The sequence below is a fragment of the Merops nubicus genome, unplaced genomic scaffold, assembly GCF_000691845.1.
Source record: "Merops nubicus isolate BGI_N331 unplaced genomic scaffold, ASM69184v1 scaffold19655, whole genome shotgun sequence".
Taxonomy (NCBI): Eukaryota; Metazoa; Chordata; class Aves; order Coraciiformes; family Meropidae; genus Merops; species Merops nubicus.
The window spans coordinates 7,995-15,348 of NW_008611810.1; positions in this window are offsets into that span (position 1 = coordinate 7,995).

Sequence of the window (7,354 nt, forward strand, 5' to 3'; positions counted from 1 at the left end):
TCAGCTCCTAGCCTGCACCCCCAGCATGGGGCCATTCTTCTCCAAGTGCAGAACCTCGCACTTCTCCTCAGATTATGGTTCTTCTGGATCAAAGCCAGGCCATTAGGTGTGTCAGCCGTTCCTCCAGTTTTGCATCATCTGCAGATTTGCTGAGGATGTATTCTTGACGATGATACTGAATGGTAGCAGCCTCAGCATCAGTCCATGGGGATCAACACAGGATGGCCTCTCAGCAGAGACATTTTTTCTGAAGTTCCACATAGCCAAATCATAAAGACTCATCCATTTCATCCTTAAACAGGCATCTGAACAAGACAAGGTGAAGCCCTGTATAGATGGGCCTCTCATTGTTGACAGTAAAAGCAGCCTGACGTACTTAGCTCAGGCTTAGGTGTCAGGTTAGCTCAGATGAATCCTACCTGCAGCTAAAACTGAAGTGAAATCTGGATAGTTTGGAGCAAGTATCAGCCTCTTTTTTTTTTTTTTAACTAGCTTACACATTTTCATTCAAACTGGTGATATAAATGCTTGTATCATTTATACAGCCCTACAAAAGCAATTCTCTTTTCCATCTACAATGCATATTCAGGATGAAAAGAAAGCAATTTCTACTTCTGCTGCTATTTTTAATTTGAGGAATGGAAACTTAAACTTGAATTTGCCATTAAAAATAGTTGGTTTCTATAGAAATGAAAATGTGAAGAATGTGGATCATTTGGAACAGTTGTTTTAAAAATACGAGCTTGTATTGTTACCATTAGGAAAGACAGGTAAGTTTTACATAAACTCAAATAGTTTGCATAGGCTAGGAGCTGTTCTGAGCAGTTAGGAGATAAAAGGGTTAAACCTGGAGCCAAATAACCTTCATCGTGTCCTTTTTAATGCAATAAGATGCTGCACTTAAACTCTGTTCCCACATGCTGCTCTAAAAGCATTAGGAAAGAATAAATTGTTTTTAAAAATATTTATATTTAATGGCTATCTTGCAACTACTCAGCAAATCTCCACTGGCTCTTTTGTTCCAGGCTTTTAGAAATAAGTACATTATCTGATTTCTGCAGAACAGTGCTCTTTCCAACTAAATGCAGTAATAAAATGGTTTCACTGGCTAATCTTAAAATATGAGTGATAGTTTAGATGAGCACATTCTTCCAGATATGTAGGAATTCTCTTTCTGCAAGTGATTGCCATTTACACGAGGTTGGGCTTTATTTACTCCCGGTTATAATTTTTGGATTAAAAAAAAAACAAATCTGCATTTGAGAGAAGAATAATGACATCTTTTGAAATAGTTACACTGCGATGGAATCAAATTGTGGCCACCTTATTCCTGCAGATGGATTCATTAAATTTGAATGGCTTTTTAAGGCACTCAGATGACAGAGACGTGGATGTCTCCTTGGCGTGAGTTGCTGCCAGCAGATGGACGTTAATGGGGGTGCTGTGTACAGTTCAAGCAGTTATACTGTGGCAAGACAAAATGGTGATGGGAAGTTAAGTATGCAAAATGGTGTACTGGTTGTTTGTAGCTTAGGCAGAGGGTAGGAGTGTTACCTTATCCTTGGCTTTCCCTGCAAAAGACCAAACGCCACCGTGCCGCGAGCTCCCTCACAACTGGAATCTGTGGAAGCTGAGGAAGCACAGCACCCTGCAGGACAGGGTTCAGATCCTTAACCCATGGTCCTCTCCAGCCTAGCTCACAGGTGTGGCAAATGTTTCTGTTGTACTTTCAGATCTTGAGGAAAAGAAAAAATATTTATGTTTCAACTTAGTTTTCACAGTACTTGTGCTATTCAATGCAGTAATGGAATTATGTCATTAGTAATCATCAGTTCCAAAAGTAGTGGCATCCACAGGAACATTTCCCTCCTGCTTGAACCACTAGACACAACAGCTTCAGAAGGTTTTAGAACGTTCCTGCACTGTGAATTGACAATGCAGTGTAATTTTTAATTTCTGACTTGTGTGGGATTTTTATTTTTGCCTACATCTGCCTTTATTGTTCAATTTAACAGATTTCCAGGCTATTCCTGGAAAACAGACCTGTTCAGAATTGTTAATTTAGTTCTAGAGCCAAGAAACAGCGAACCAAATGATAGATGGGGAACCTTACTGCTGTGACTATCTGCTGCCTGAGGAGAGAGTTTGTCCCAAAATAGCAAGGAGTCTATCTCTTGTCACCCCATTCATTTTTATTAAAGAGCCTGCTCTGCAGTGATGTCTGCCAGGTAATTAGCCTCGTTTCAAGTGACCCTAATAGCATGTGGCACACACTCAGCCTCCTCTGTAAACTAAGGACAAGTCCCATCTGTGTACAGCCTCCAGGATGCAGCTTCTCCCTGCAAGTGACAGACGGGGACACGTTTTCTATTCATATGCTCTGGAACAGCTGGAGTGGAAACTGGTAGAGAAAATGCAAACGAGGAATTTGCCAGTATGAAAGTAATGAACTATCCAGCCACTGACCTCAGAGTCCATGGGGGCCTCAGAAGAATGGCTTTGGGCCTTCACCTGGAAATTTTAGAAAAAGCTAAATAGGCAAAACCTGGAGGATATGAGCATATCATCACTTGGGATGTACCTTCAGGTTCCCTGCATGAACAAGGCAAATAAGGCAGGGTGCAGCAACAGCAAGAATAACACTCAGCACAAGCTTGGTTTTGATTCATGGACCAGGCAACAATCTGTCTCACCACATCTTTTGGGAGATATCTGCTGAAGATGGAGTTAAACAGAGGACTTGGCTGATGGGCAAGCTATTTAAACCTTCCACAGAGCCGAAGAACGGAATGAGACTTTATATAAGCTTTTATATAAACTTCACATGGTTTTCATAAGGCAAACCAACCCAGAATTTAGCAGACTGGGTAAGAATTAGTTATGTGTTGCTTTGAAGTAATCTCCTGTAGCTGTGGAGGAGAGAGCTTGGAAATACATACCACAGAGGCACAAAAAGCTGGACATAGTGAGCATTAAAAATACATGACTGACTCTTTGGCAAAATTCAGCATCAGTTATTACTGTCTCACTCACAATTTCTGAGCATTTGGATGGCAACACTGTGTCCTTCACAGAACTGCCTCTAGGTAATTCCTGTATTGTCATTCCTGTATTGCAGATGGGGAAATTGAGGCCAAATGTCCTCTGCCCGAGGTCTCACGGTGAGCCGGTGGCACTGCAGCTGTGGCATTCAGAATGTCGACACCTGCTCCTTGTACTCCTTCAGCAACAAAGTTTTCAGGAAAATCAGCAGGACTGCAGGATGATTGCATGCCCTGAAGAGACTGCAAAGGCTTCTGAACAGGAATTATGAGCTACTGCATCAAAGGCCCCACGCTTGACATTTATTGGCCTTTTGATGAATGTTGGGGTAATTTTACTGTCAACAGTTTCTCATTAGGAGCCTGGCAATGTTCTTTCTGGCCATTATCTTGCTCAATATCACATTGGGTTGCCTCAAAGAGCAGAGATTTTATGTAAAACCCATCCATCTCTGTAGCTGCAAAATTTTCTAATAATTCTACATTTAAATAATCTCATGGAAATGCTGGCTGCCTGCTCTACGCAATATGAAGAATAGACAAATGGTTAAATTTCCATGAAGGCCTGAAGCTATAGGACAAATCTCATACTGCAAAGGGTAGGATTCATTTGTCTTGATTTCACTGGCATCACACCTCGGTTATACTAATTCTGAATGTAGCCACTGAATAACACATCCCCACCCTGCTTCACACTTGCAGAGAAGGGAGAGAACCAGCAGAGCTGTACCTTCCTCACTCTCCACTGTGTGATGTACCATCTCCTGGCTCCTTGTCGTCAGTATTAGGAATTGTTTTTGTCAAACCTATAGCTTTTGTAAAAAGAAAATTATAAAAATGTACTCCTAATAGCACTGTGCATTAGGAAAGGGGAAAACCATTTATTAAACTTTGACGTGGCCAGCTGTATAATTTTCATAATATGACTTTTTAAAAGTTAATACTTATTTTCAGTATTTGTATCCTGGAGTCATGATAATTGGAGCATCACAGTAACTGTATATTTTGTTTGTTGTAGAGAAAAATTTGAAAACAAAACCAGATGATAAAATAACAAATTTGTAATACTAACAGTTAAGCCAGCTTCATGGGTTTGATTCATGACTGTTGTTCTTAATTATTGTTATTAATAATTAATTAACAAATATCTTAATCAATGTTATTCTATTTAATACAAGAGATTTAATTTTCCCTCCTTAGGTAGGGAAGTGTTCTCAGCCTGCCAAACCAAAATTGTGCTGCTGTGGAGTTAACTGAAAATAAGAAACATCCCTGTAGCCTAGATCAAAACATAAGGAACTCTTTAACTTCTACAGCAGTGCAAGTTCAGCTGTGAGCCTTACTAGGGACAGAGGTATTGATCTCATCCACCTCCTGGAAAGGCAGAACAGGTATGGATGGCAACATCTCTGACAGTCTGCAGCTTGGCTCATTAGAGCCCTGTGTCAGGGAGGTCTGATGTAATGGGTCATGTCTAGGAGAGCAGAAGCTCCAACCATAGTCTGCTTTCTGAAGGAGTTTTTAAGGAGAAACTGCAATAAGGGAAAGCTGACATAGAGGCTGCCTCAGCTGCTGATGACAGAGAAGGCTTTAGGTCTTCCAGAGTAGCTCTCAGATTTTATTCCAGACCTGTCCTATGAACAATTCCAGGGGATGAAATCATTTTTTTGAAAGATGAGCGATGTTTTCCCTGTTAACATCAAGGACAATGTGATATATACCTGCCCAAGTCTTCTCCACTTCCTGGCCAAAAATGGTTCTTGGTGTAGACACTGAGTGATGCTTCTGGAACAAAAAAATAAAGAATTAGTAAAATGTATATATAGAACATGGAGGAAAGGAAAAAGCAAATGAACACATGAAGTCATTCTCCTATCATCATCTTCAGTCTAGATGTTAATATTTGGTTTCTTGTACCTGTTTAATAAAATATATCCTTCATGTCATGAAAACTTCATCATCTCTCACTTAAGGGAGTTAATCCTATAAAAAAAAAACCCTGAGTGTTAGGATATTGTAGAAAGAAATAGAGACATGGCAAATACTTCTGAGTTAGTCTTTCAAGACCTGACTAGGTAAGATTAAAAATATTTTTAAATTAGTGCAGTTTTCTTGGGTTTTTGTTTCTGAGCCCTTAGTGTGAAGTCGAAATTCTTACTCTTTTTTTTTCTCTCCTTCCATGTGTTTTGTTTTGTTGTTTTTTTTTTTTTTTTTTAATGAATGCTGAGATTCTTATATAAGTAACATAAATCTGGAAAGCTTTACAAAATACCACGTGCCACATCTTAAAAACTGGTAGCACTGCCATAAATAATGGCATGGGGAAAAGCATCAGGTTTTAATGCAAAACCTGCAAGAAATGGGAGACCTAACAGATGAAAGAGCAGGGTAATGAGAGAAGCTGGTTCTCTGGAAGAAGACTCTGCAGGAGCAATACTGAGGTGCTCTCCAGAGGACTCCAAAACTGACCTAGTTTACTGCTTTCCCATTGGGACCAGCAAGAACGTTCATGCAAGGACAATCAGCCCCTTGCTCATTATCAGCAGGTTATTAAGCATCAATATTATTATTTTTATTGTTCCTATTATTTTTGCTATAACCTCCTTAATACAGTGACACCACTATAGCCCAGGAATTTAAATTTTGATGTCTCCTCCCCATAGCTGGGCTTGGAAGCTGGTCTTTGCTGACATCAGAAGCCTCTGCTGCTGGAGCTGGGGAACAGCATTTGGCTGGCAGCAAGAGCAGACTTTGCTGCTTTTAGAAGGCCTGTGAAAAAACACTTCGTACTCACCACGTACTCGGCACAGTACAATGGAAGTTGTCAGGGATAATAGTCCTTTTGGGTTTCTGTCTGTGGATTTTCCTGGGAGCCTTTAGTCTTTTTTTCACATGAGCATTTATTCAGAGCCAACAATCCAGGAATACTTCAATGGAGAGCCTGAAATCCTTATGAGGCACTGGATGGTTGAAATGCAACAGCAATTTATTCAGCACTCACAGCTACCGAACTAGCAAATCCAAACAGTGAATTTACCACAGAAAAGTCCTGGTAAGAGCTCAGCAGCAGTTCACAGGCTAAGAAAAAAAAAAATAAAATGCCCAAGAGCTTTCTGTTCCTTTCATCACTATAATATTTAAATACATTCCTGTAAGGAATTTGTTAGATAATTCTGATAGATAAACAAGAGGAAAAAATACTTTAAAGCAAATAAAACAAATAAAAAACCCAAACAACCAAAAATAAAATCAAAACAAACACACAACCACCCCCCCCAAAAAAAGGACAACAAAAAAAAAAAATCAACACACACAAGAAAATCCCAAACAAAGAGAAAGAAACAACTGGATTCACCTCCTGGCTCTCTCACAAAACTCCAGTATGACCTTGGGCAGGCTGGTAGAGGCAGAAAAGAAACATGACTATCTAGTCCAACCTCCTGTTTTATCACAGGTCATTGCTTCTTGGCCTGCTCTACCCCCATACACAGCATCTGACTGGACTGCAGCTTTGACTAAGCCAAGAAATCATCTTGTGAAGAAAAAAAAGAAGAATAAAAATAAGGAGAGTGTGATTCACTCTCCTTGCAGTCAGAACTTGTGGCTTATTTCTGCTTTGAATTCATCTGACCGCAGCTTCCAGACAGGGCAATAGAGCTGCCTTTTTGGGGGCTCAGCTGCATATTTCAGGATCTCAGCAGTTTATATGTAAAATGGGGCTTGTGGTTTTGGGGGTTTGCTTTTGCATTTTTTTGTTTGTTTGTTTTTTTGTTTTGTTTTTCTACAAACCTTTATCTGTCTTCTCTCTGTAGACCATAAGTTCTCCATGGGGAAACTGGCTCTTGCTATGTGCACGATGAATTAGACTGGACTCATCTTTGATGTGGAATGATTGGTATGTAGCATCTAAGTTACAACAGCGAGAAAGGACAAAAAAGCAAGCAACAAACCCCAAAATCTGTCAGAGGGAGGTTCTTTCAATTTACTACAGATCCTCAGAAATCCTTTTTTGTGCTACAACAGAAAATGCTTGTTTTAAAGCGTGGCACTATATAGCAAGCCGTCAGCAGAGGGCAACAGCAGCTCACGTCTTGGAGCAACTCCAGGTTGATCTCCCTGAACAGCCTGTGTGAGAACGTGCTCCTGAAGTCATGCAAGTCACGGGTCTAAACCCTCTTCTCCCACTTTCCATGCAGCCCCTGTCTTTGCGTCCTCGCTGATGACCTTGGAGGACCCAGTTGCAAGCTGATGGTCCAGTCGGGCAACTCAGTACCAAATTCTAGGAAGACAAAATCATAGAATCCTTTAGGTTG